The 12318-nt window shown below is 42.2% G+C and overlaps 1 protein-coding gene across 1 annotated transcript in view; it reads left to right on the top strand.

Annotated features, from left to right (window-relative positions):
• The first annotated feature begins 3029 nt into the window (after positions 1 to 3029).
• Positions 3030 to 12318, top strand: part of KAT2B (lysine acetyltransferase 2B) — an 80948-nt gene continuing 71659 nt past the window's right edge. The window contains exons 1-2 of the mRNA XM_073333503.2: positions 3030 to 3367; positions 3985 to 4105. The gene's annotated coding sequence lies outside the window, so the exon portion shown is untranslated. The remainder of the gene's footprint in view (positions 3368 to 3984; positions 4106 to 12318) is intronic.

Genomic DNA, 12318 nt, shown 5'->3' with positions numbered 1-12318 from the left:
ACCCCTTCATGACTCATAAGCAGGGTTGTAACCTTTAGATCCACAGCACAGACCTCTGTCACTTGAGCTAAGGGAACAACTGATAGATACTAATAGCAGGTTTTCTTGGCTTCCATTTCAGTTTCTTCAGAGGAGTATTCTCTAGTGGGCATAGACCCTTCTATCCCTGTGCCTCCCAAACCTAACCCCTTTTGCTGGATCTTTCTCTCCCTGTCTCTCAATTCCTTGTCAGAGTCTCTACTCCCCATGCTTCTTGTCCCACTTTCCAATCCCCCAGACAGGACCAGCTCTAGGCACCAGCAAAGCAAGCACAATTCCAGGGGCGGCATTCTGGCCACCCTTTTTTTTTTTTTGCTTGGGCAGCTCTACTTTCGGAGTTTGGGGCAGCAAAAAAGCCAGCCCTGCTCCCAGACCCCCCATCCAAGTCCCAATCTTTCCCCAACCCTATCTCCCAGTTTCCCATCTAAGCAACTTGTTCTAATCCCCACCTGACTTTTTGTGCAATCTCAGTCTTCCCCCACACTGGCTCTATGTCCCCTTGCCCTGCCAGTCCCAATTTCCCCCTACCCCTGGCTCCTCATATGATTTCAGTCTCCTCCCATTCCTAGCTCCCACAGTCTCCTTGCCCAGCTGGTCCCAGTATCATTCCCACCACCACCAATTCCTTGTTTTAGTCTACTCTTTCCACCCCATCTCAGCCGCAGGTCCAGCTCTTGTCCCCTCTTCATTTCAGTCTTCATCCTCCACACTGACTGAACCAGCAGGGGGAACATTGAAATCAGAGGAGAGAGAGTTTCCCTGTTCTCAGATCTTAGGCCTGACACTACTGGAGCAGCAAGTGCAGAGAAAGTCTTGTTCAACCACTGCAGCTCCTGCATGTAGCATGCTCAGTGCAGATGGAATTGTCAGGGAATTTAGCTATCAACCACTAATAAAGTCTCTATGGAGCATGTGTGAACTGAGATTTTCCAGGAGCTTATAACTTGACATACTTGGAAAGATGTGCCTTATGCCATCCCTAGGCAAATATCCGACACCAGGGTGAATCCCTTGCCAAATTCCTAATCCCTGCTCTCGAGCATGGGGGCACAGGAGTGTCTCAGTTATAAGGATGTGTTTTAACATGGGCAAAACAATGTGTTTTTCCTAGTCTTATTCTTGGAAACAAATTAAAAACAAATAAATAAAATTAAATTAAAATAAATCAGTCTGAAGCGTGGAAAAAATCCACTCAAATAGCTAACGCTATAAGTGGAAAAGATGGTATTATAAGGGAAAGTGTCAGACAACTTTATCGATAGGTCACTACCAGCTCTGCTTATAATATGTAATGGCTAAGAAATCATGCAGATGGTATTTTGAAGCACTTAAACTCTCTCCTTTGCTTACATTACTGTAATGTGATATATGTATAAAAATCACAACTCCTTGTGTAGCATTACCTGGCTCTAGATAAATAGATTAACTAGTGTGTGTACATAGGTCCTCAGATACTACAATGATAGGTACAGTATAAGAACGTAGAAGTGTTTGTGTGTGGCACAGCTAACTACAGTATACAGCATTCTATCTAGCAAATACACATACATGCTGTGTTTGTATGTATGAGTACATATGTATAAATATAAGAGAGAAAATAGCATTTGTTATAGGTAAGACTGCAAAATAATTTTCACTGTAACTTTTAGTCACCAACGTAATTTTTCAATATACTCTTGAAATACAGTGGGGAGACACCCACCAGCAAGGCCATGTCTTTGTCAACCATTTCTTACTCCCAAATGCAGGGCTGCCCTGCTGTAGGAACTCTTCCCTAAAGTGCCTTTCTGGGGGCTGGCCCTTTAAATGTGGTAGACCCAAGCAGCTGCAGGCCCAAGGTGTCTACCTGGCAATTAGCACTGTGGCCTGTAGTTCCCTATTGCCAACCTGGTAATTATCCTACTTGGCATCTGAAAGACGGGGATATTTTCTGATGGCAGGGGGTTGGTCAAACAAAATTCTTTCCATTGATTTTTGTTCTTAGTCAAAGGAGAGTTAAAATATTTTTGCTATGGTAAAAAGCCTGCAATATATTTAAGATGCCTTATTGAACCTAATACCTCTGATTAGTTTGAGACAGGAAAAATCATTTAAAAAGTTATACATGGACTCCCCCCTTCTGTGGTCAGTAGCATCTGCTACAATATTAGTAAACCCTTATTAAAACCTTTGTAATATCATAGTGTGTGTTCTCCCTGCCCAGACAGGTAGCTATTGCTCTCAGGCTCCAGGAGCTATTTGTATGAGGGAGGTGGTGTCTTGCTGAAATATGTACAGCAAGATTCTCTTAAAATGCTGCACGGCCTTAACAATGCAGAGGAAATAATTGCACATGTAACCCTCTGTTTGCTGGAAGTGGTACTCTGTCCCCCTCTGGTGGTGGCTAGGCCCCTTAGAGATTCACGAGCCTGCTACAGGCTTGGCCAGTGGTTCTCCGCCCACAGCCCAATCAGCACACAGCTCGGTCCATGTGCCATCCTCAGGGCATACAGGTATCTATACATATCTATTGTCTGGATGCGGCACACATAGTTGCATATGTGACTCACAGTGGTTAATTGGTTGAGAATTACTAGCCTTGGCTAACAGAGAGGTGTGTCTTAGCTCATGCATTTAGCTCCAGAGTTCCCAGGTTTGATCCTCACTGCCAATACCCATGTGAGGGTCAGCATTACACACACATGAAAAAAGGTTGCAGCTTCTGTGATTATGGTGCTCTCTCCATGGTTTTGTTGCATTCTGCATATTTTAAATTTTGAACTGAAGGATCAAAAAAGCGGTGGCATCAAAAAGGCCTGATGTAAGTGGGGGCATTTCTAGACTAAATAGGGGTAGAGTTTTTACAGTCTTGGTTCTGCACAAAAGTTGTCTGGTTTAACTAAAATCAGTTTTCAAATTAAATTACTTAAATCAGTGCTTTCCCACTGGTGGGCACTCTTAGGGTTTGTCTGCACAGGAAAATTGTACTAGTTACACTGCTAGAATTAAACAAGGATAGTTACACTGGTATAAATCCTCGTGTGGACACTCTTATACCAGAATAAGAGTGTCCACATGGCACTGGTAGGTGTTATACTGTCTTTATGATTGACTCATTTTCCCCCTGCTTGTTTTTTCCAGGAGAGCTATAAGGTCTTGACTTCCCTATTTCTGCTGGAGGGCGGAAGAACTGCAGGGAAATAGTGATATCACAATATACTGAAACTGAGTTACCGCTTTCTGAGCCCTACATTGAGTGGGAGAGGAATGAGAAGACTTAAGGTTCCAGACTATTGCAATATCCCTGTGCAACTCCAGTGCTCCAGCAAGAAAAGAGAAGCCAAGACAGGTACTGCTGATGTGTTTAAACATAAAAATAAAGCAGAGAAAAACCACACCTTAAAATGGCGAGGAAAAAAATGTCAGGTCACCTTATTAAAGAGCAGTAAAAGGGCACCAACAATATAATATTTGCTAAGCAGTTTGCATCTGAGAGCCCATGCATTAAATCTTGGTTAAAATGTTACTACTATAAAATGTAGGCTACTTGGCTTCTGTAGGACTACTCATGTGAGCAAAGCTACTATCAGGCCATAGGATTGTGGGCCACGGGCTAATATTGCACAATGCACCACGATCTTAGGAACATTTTAGTTCTGGGCATTGGTTTACTGCTATACTGCTATTGCACTCTGAGCTGGTCAATATGGGTATAGCATATAGTTAGTCTGTATCTGCTGCTGCTACAGTTGGGCTATAATGCAGTCTAGTGAGGTGACATTTCAATCACATGGTTTGTAATTTGTGAACCTGCCAGTAATTAAACTGAGCATCAAAAATCTGATGTGTAATGAAAAGTAAAATGTACAGATGTTACTTTTGTGTAGCCATTAAGAATGCAGTATCCAAATGAAAGAGCCCTGTAAACAGCTTTCCTTACCCACGTCATTCCTCTCCCTTCTCCAGGATGTGCTCCTTCCTCACTTACCTGTCATGGCCATCACCTCAACTGTAAATTCTTTGGGCCACAGGACCTTCTTCCTTGAGCTTTCTCTGAAACCCCTCCTGTACTTGTGGGCACTACAAGGTAATCACTACTACAAATAATAATAATATGGATGCAGGAAAGGTGGTTGGCTGACTTACCTTTGCAGTCTAGCATGTATAGGAAGAGGAGGAGAAGTAAAAGATGATGTGTCTCTGAGGTCATAGTCTCCCTGAAAATGTCATCATAATATCACCCAACACAACATTTTTCATCCTCCAAAGGCCACAGTGTGGGAAATTCTCCCTGAACAAGGATCATTCATACCCCCGCCCCATTGTTTTTCATCTCCTTCCCTTCCCTCCTGTCTCCCTCTCTCCTCCCTTCTTTCTCAATCGTCCATTCCTTCTCTGTCCCACGTTTCTTCCCTGAGCTTGCTTGTCCCTATCAGTCCCTCCTTGCCAATGGTGTGGAAATGCTGCTCATACTATCTCTATGCTGTCAGGTCTTCTCCTCTCCTTCTGACTTGTGCTCTGTTCCCTCCGCATGTAATACATGGACAGGTTGGAGGTAGCTCAAAAGGGAATTGCTTGCACTCGAGAATGTTGATGTTCCCACTACCATTACAACCGTCTAGCAGGCATGTCACATGCCTGGCAGCCACACAAATGCTTCCAATGGGAACTAGTATTCACAGCATCACAGGTACAGCTCTTCCTCTGAGCATCGATAAGCTCTGTGTCTCCCTGCTCCACTGTAGTGCCAGTGTAGACCGCAAGGGCTGGCATAGTGGCTGCAATGGTGCAATTGGTCCCTTAGTGCAATTCCACAATGCTCCGGCCCTACCTCTCAGTGACAGCTCTGACTGCCCAGAGCATGGCTCTGTCACTTATCAAGATACCCCCTTACCAGGTGTATGCAGGCCCAATATTTATCTGGTCTCAACGCTACCCAGCCCCTTACCCTAAAACCCCAACTACAAAAGCAGCATCAGAGGCCCACAAGTTTACTGTAAAATAAAATATATAAGCTGTATTGAATACTTCTAAAACCTATATAAAAACTCCACCCGAAAGACAAACTCCCTTGTTAGCCAGCACAGCAATCACATCATAAACCTTCTACCAGGGCACTTATGTCATTGTGGGGTGGACTCAGAGGCCATGCACAGCCTCAGAACATCTGAAAAAGGGACCATAGCAAAAGGGACATTAGTTAGGGGCTGGACAGGAACACTACACTGTGTCTTCCCCAAGTGAATCAATATATCTTACCATAATGCTCTAGCATCCTCTGGTCAGCACCAACCCATGGTATACCCAGAGCAATGATACAGCCCCACTAGGCCCCCACTGCAGGACATATGGGAAGGGGGGAAGGGGAATTTGGCTGGCCACATGGACGGGGAGGGCCTAGAGGAACTTGGGCCCAGACCACTCCCGTTTCTGGATCCTAGAGAAAAACACAAGAGATGGAAGCTGTTAGTTTAGCTACAAAGCAAAAGAAGAAAATACAAACATAATTAGAATAATTATAGAATAAATGAATGAACATAATTAAGCTCCTTACTTCCCTCCTTGAGAACAGACACTCAATGCTGATGGTGCTCAGCATAATATTGCCTGATACTTCATGCCATCGTCTGTGTGGCAGCAAATTCAGGAGTTGCTACTAAGTTTCCACCATCGCATTTGCAAGTGTGAGGGTGTAAAAGGGTGTCATCTCAGTCCCTTAGGACAGACATGCAGTTCTTTGTGAAGAGCAGATCCATTCAAAGGGGGCAATGGAACCAACCAAAAGTGCTGCAAATGTACACTTACGTATTCTAGGTATTATGCATCTGCTTCAGGGAGCTGTGCTGGCCATTGTAGGTCAGGTGCAACAACCTACAAACCTGTAATCCTTGCAGTAACAGCTATGCCGTGGACATGGTGCACTCTTTGCACTCCAAACAGAATGCTTCGTAGGTACGCACTGAGCTGTTGCAGCTTGCACCAGTGCAGGTTGCAGTGGTGTTAATTTGACCCATAAATATTGAAGCAAATCCGAAGGGCGTTTACACCATTGGTATGAGGTGGCCACAACAGGAAAACCTCTAAGCCTTTTCCGGGACAGTTGCAGAGAAAGGCATACAAGTTTTCCTAATGTAGCTGCATGCACCTGATGGAAGTAAGTGGCTGTGTCTTCCTTAGCATTTTGCTTTTTCTCATAGCACGGTAATACCAACAGTGCAGCTCCAATGCTGGCAGCAATAGAAGCAGCATGGAATAGTCCAGCTACTGCATTTTTAACTCCCCGTTACCTGACCCTGGTAAAATGCCAGTGGTCAGGATATATTAACCCTCCCACCATCACTAGCCCCCATGGACCTGCCTTGGTGGTAGTATATGCTGGGCGATATTAAGAAAGAAAAACATCAGTGCCGACAAGTAGCCTGTTGAGATGGGGCCAGGAAAAGTGCTGAGAAGTGGGATGATGCAGGACACTGAAGAGGTCTAGCCAACCACGAGCTGTTCAGAGCAGCAGCAGGTGAAGAAGATGGGAACTCTGACAATGCTACCACCTAACAATGAGCTTTTCATAGAATAGTAGTGGCAGGAAGGGGAGGGACAAGGGTATTGGAAAGGGCAGTGGAGTGGGCAGGATACAATGGGAGGAGTAGTAGGGGGAGAAAGGGGAAGGGCAAAACAACGCATGGGGCAGCCTACCATCTTTGAATCCTGTAAAATAATACAATAGAGGCCTATACAATACATAGTAAGACATTGACCATGTCTTTAAATTCTCATTGTGGGTAGCTAAATAGCTCCTAAAATGAGCTTCTGAACTTAACACCTGTACACAGTCGCTGATTTTATAAGGTGCTCAGCAGTTTGTAGGTGCAAGTAGCATAGCATCCTGTGCTTCTATGGCCAACTGCTAAAGCACTTACTTTGTTTTTGCTAAGTTAAAACTCTTACTGAAGTCAATAAGGTAGTGTTCTGCGTAAGCATTGAATACAAACTACATCATTTCCCTGTAGTTTGTGTTACTAAAATAGCCCAGGAATATTGTAATGATCCTTTCTCTCGCTGTTCCATTTATCAGTTTTTACTTTAAAAATTTAGTTAGTATATTTGGGAAAAAGCAAATCTATCAGGAAGGTCAATAAATAAAAATATCTCCAGCTCTTATTATCAACTTGGGCTCCTAGGCAGGGAAAGCAGTTGAAAAACGGGGGTTCTCTTCTCACAAGTGACTATGTAACATAACATTCCTGCTCTTCAGATCTGATCCCTAAGTCTATTCAGAGTCTTATCTTCCTACATAAGTGACAAAAATAAGCGCTTTTTACTTCTGCTAGCTCTGCGGGACTAACATAAGCCCTGGTACTTCAAATGCTTACACACATGCTTAACTTAATGCATACATGTGGCCTCACGGGGGTCAATGGAGCTAGCCACATGAGTAAAGTTACACATATGCTTGTGTTTGTAGGTTAAGAATTATAGCTAGAAGCGAATAAGCTGGATTTGACTCCTTTCTGCGTATCATCAATAGAATTGTTCACTACTTTCTGGTTAGTGCCAATTAGTCACACCTAGTTAAACCAAGTGAAGTGTCACTGAGGGCAGAATTTGAAGATGGTGGGGTTTCACAGAGGTTACTTGGGGTATAATTTACCTTGCAGCGTCTTTATTATTGATGATGAATAAGAAGGAAAGAAGCCTCTGTGGGGTTCCGCAGGGATTGGTTCTTGGCCCAATGCTATTGTTTTTGATTAATGGCCTGGAAGAAAACATACAATCCTCACTGATAAAAGTTTGCAGATGACATGCAATTTGGAAGAGTGGCATATAAGGAGGAGGACAGGTCACTCATACAGAGGGATCCAGATCTTTTGGTAAGCTGGGCACAAGCAAACAATATGCCTTTTAAAAGGGCTAAATGTAAATGTATACATCTCGGAACAAAGAACTCAGGCCGTATTTATATGATGGGGGGCCTCTATCCTAGGAAATGGTGACTCTGAAAAAGATGTGGGTGCTGTAGTGGCTAATCAGCTGAACATGAGCTCCCAGTGCGGCACTGTGACCAAAAAGGTCTGATGCAATCCTTGGTTGCATGAACGGGGGAATCTCAAGTAGCGATAGAGATGTTATTTTACCTCTGTATTGGGCACTGGTGTGACTGCTGCTGGAATAGTGTGTCCACCTCTGCTGTCCACAGTTGAAAAAGGATGTTGGTAAAGAGGAAAGAGCCACAAGAATGATTACAGGATTAAAAAACATGCCTTATAGTGATAGACCCAGAAGCTCAATCTATTTAGAAAAGGTTAAGGGGTGACTTGATTACAGTCGATAAGTACCTACATAGGAAACAAATATTTAATAATGTGCTCTTCAGTCTAGCAGAGAAAGGTGGAACACAGTCCAGTGGCTGGAATTTGAAGCTATACAAATTCAGCCTGGAAATAAGGCATAAAATGTTAATGGTGAGAGTAATTAATCATTGGAATTTACCAAGGGTCGTGGCAGATTCTCCATCACTGACAATTTTTAAATCAAGATTGGATGTGTTTCTAAAAGCTCTGCTCCATGAATTATTCTGGGGAAGTTCTATGGCCTGTGTTACACATGAGGTCAGACTAGATGATCACAATGGTCCCTTCTTAGTCCTGCCTCAGTGCAAGGGACTGGACTAGGTGACCTATTGAGGTCCCTTCCGGTCCTACATTTCTATGATTCTAGGCTTGGAAAGTATGACTCAATTAACTAGTTTGATTTACAATCCCCAAATTGAGTTTATGAAGTTCAGTTAGAACAGCTATTTTTGTACTTATAAATTAAGCACACTTGATACCAGAGTATCAGTGAGACACACTAAACAGGGAACTTCATAATATCATAGCAATACTGACTTCATTGGAGTTATGACAAGTAACACCAGCTGAAGATCTAGCCCAATGTTTCCAAGAAGTGAATCACCCTTATATTTTACAAGTGCCAATGTAGTGGATGGAGACAGGTGGGCATATTTTGACTGTCACCAATGCAGTTTAATACAAATTTGTGTCAGGCTTTGATTTATTTACTGAATATTTTAGCAAAGGATTTGAATGAGGATAAGGAATGTAATACGACATTTCCTGTTTTTGTTATTGAATGAAAAGTTATAAAGCTTACCTATTACCGCTAAAAAGTGTTTTCTTTTGCAGCCATTCCTCTGTAACACTAAGCAGTACTTCTGCATTTGTAGTGACACTGGTATTTGCAACTGTTACTATAGCAACTGTCTCCTTAACCACAGGCTGCTAAATTTATTGTTTGCATTGTCTATTAAGCAATAAAGTTAAAAGATATGGGTGCTGTAAGATAACCACACTCTTGGGGATAGAAGAAGGAAGAACTATAAAAGTGTTATTTCAAACAATAATACCCAATATCCTATCCTATTTTATTTACTTATGACATTGAAACATAACTCATTTTCCCTTCACAAAACTTACATGAATGTCATATACAGAATATAAACCATGCTAGACAAAGTAACAACTGCTTCATAAAAAGCAGTGTCTCATAACATTTTTCATCTTTGCTTTTATTTTAAATGGAAATAGAATCACTTAAGGCTTTTTAAGACCTTGGAGGATAGACTGAAGCAGTTATTCACATAGGCTGTGAGCCTGCAAGTGCTTCAACATGTGTTTAACTTTACGCACGAGTAGTCCTGTTGAAGTCAGTGAGACTACTCACGTGTGTAAAGTTAAGTGCATATATGTTTGCAGGATCAGGCCAGACAATGCACTTTTCAACCTCAATTTGCAGACTGAGTGTAAACTAAAGATGACTGATCTTGAAGAGAAGCTCGTATTTGAGGGGAAAAAAGGCACTTCAACAAAGCCTAAGTCCAAGAGAAATGTGCTCAGGAATGTTAAGAGTCCAATGGAAAAGATTAATTTTTAAGAAATAAACATTTCACTATAGTGTTTGCAACCTAAACCATGCAGTAGAGAACCTTAAAGTGAAATTGACAAATGTAGTTGAGAGGAAAACAAAAAATAGACAAAAGTAAATGTGCTTAAAAATGATCTTTGAATGATCTAATGTGGTGTTTATAACATACGGTAGATAAGAATTATTATTATGTTTAATCCATCAAAGAAATAAAACACTAAAATTATAATAATTGTATTTTTAAAAGGACTAAATTTGTAAGCTAATATGAGGTTCAATTTCCACAAACAACTTTAACTGATGTCCACATTATCTATTGGTATTCTGTATTATGTGGTACTGAATGACTAGGCCACTGGGACAGTCTGTCTTTAAAAAAAAAAAAGATGTCAGCCATTTTAGTAGGACACCGTTAACTTGAATATCACATATTGTCAGAAAATGTTGTATCACTTATAGTTACAAGTATCATTTATATTTACTAGAATTGAAAGAAGTTGGAATTTTCCCCTTTGTTTATTTTGTACATTTTGTGCACAGTCAGTTTTACTTTACCCTGTGTAATAACCAGTTAGGCCCTGAACCAACAAGTGCCGAGTCCGAACAAGTAGACCCATACACGATAGCAGCTGTACATCACCCTGGAATTCACCTGTGCACTAGTGCTATTGCCTTCAGTGCACACATTGAGGAATTGAAAAAAACCAAAACACTTAAATGCCCACAACCTTAACTCCAACCTTTTACATTGTGATTTTGTTATTATGGAACTGCCGTTTGTGGTTCCTCATAGCTGAGTTGAGTTTTGCAATTGAAGCTGGGTTTCAACCACTTTGCTTTGTATTAAGAGTACAGCATATCCTGCCCCAAATCACTATTTGGACACAGAATGAGTATTCTGAGAATTCACAAGTAAATCATTTAATTAGTTTTGAGTTAAAATGTAATTAAAAATAGGTCCATTACGAAATTTAGCACCTAGTGTCAAGCTGCTTGTTTTTTTTGTTGTTGTTTTTGTGTTTGCTTTTTTTGTTTGTTTGGGATCTGGAATGATCTTAATAAACAGACTCTTCCAACTTCCCATATAGTTAAAACTGATTGATATTTCATGCATTGGCTACTTTTGACATTTTATTTTTCAAACAAGTCATAAAAGAAATCCAGACATGTTAAGGTCTGAACATACACAGTTAAGGCAGCCCAACAACCTTAATTCTGCCCTGTAGTGACACCCTGAGGGAGGAAAAAAAAACAACCTAATATGCCTTTAACTAGAAGTCCCCTAGAAGTTTTTTTTGGAATTACACTTAGGCTTTGTCTACACTAGCACTTTTTGTAGGGAAACAGCACAGAAACCCCTGACTGACATAAGTTTCATGAACAAAAGAGCTGGTGTGGACAGTGCTATGTCTGGGGGAGACGCTCTCCCGCTCACATAGCTACCACTACTTGTTGGGGGGCGGTTTAATTATGCCAGCGGAAGAGCTCTCTCCCGCTGGTATAGAGCAGCTACATGGGAGACCTTACAGCGGCACAGCTACAGCGGTACAGCTGTGCCTCTGTAAGGTTCGTAGTGTAGATGTAACCCATAGTAGATTGTGTAGGCTGACTTCATTGCACACTTTATCCCTCCGTTCCTCCTACAAGCTCCCTGTATATCACCCTTCCATCCCACTCTATTGTAGGGACTCCTTGCAACCCCATTGCCACCATCCTGTCCCTCATGCCTTGGGCTTTGTGTCCCAACCGCTTCCCTCATACCAGGGTCCCGGATTCTCTACCTCAACCCCAGGGACTCACCCCCATTCCCTCTTCTACCCATATTCCACTTTCCCCCTTCTCCTATATGCTAGAGTTCCCCAATCTCCCTCTGCTAGGGATTCTGTGTACCCCCATTCCCAGTCCTCCTGTACCAGGGTCACCCATTCTTCCCCCATGCCAGCAATTATGTGTGGATCCCCATTGCCTCTCCTCACCATTCCAGTGGCTCTGTGTGGTCCCCTCCCCCATGCCAAGGTCTCTCTGCCCTCCATTTGCCCCTCCCCAATGCCAGGGGTTTTGTGCATGCCCCCATCCCATTATTATATGTCTTCTTCTTGTCTGAAAGATAAGTCATCCATGGGGTCAACATGTTAGTGTTACATCTTTTTGACGTGAGCAGCTAGTCAAAGTTTGAGGTTCTGTGGATGTTCCAACTGGGAGTAGAAATCAAGGATGGAATCTGGTATTTTCTTTGATGCAATCTTGTTTCTTTACAAGGAATGTACAAAGTCCTGCTTCTTTGAATGTAGGAGGAACCAAAAACAGGAGATAGCTTCTTTGATTACAGCACCAAGCCTCTCTGGACTGCACCAGACCCAAAAGCTCTCTGATCTTGGC

The sequence above is a fragment of the Lepidochelys kempii genome, chromosome 2 (genome assembly GCF_965140285.1).
Source record: "Lepidochelys kempii isolate rLepKem1 chromosome 2, rLepKem1.hap1, whole genome shotgun sequence".
Classification (NCBI taxonomy): Eukaryota; Metazoa; Chordata; order Testudines; family Cheloniidae; genus Lepidochelys; species Lepidochelys kempii.
The sequence above is the reverse complement of the archived record's forward strand: the minus strand, read 5'-3'. Positions and strand labels throughout refer to the sequence as shown.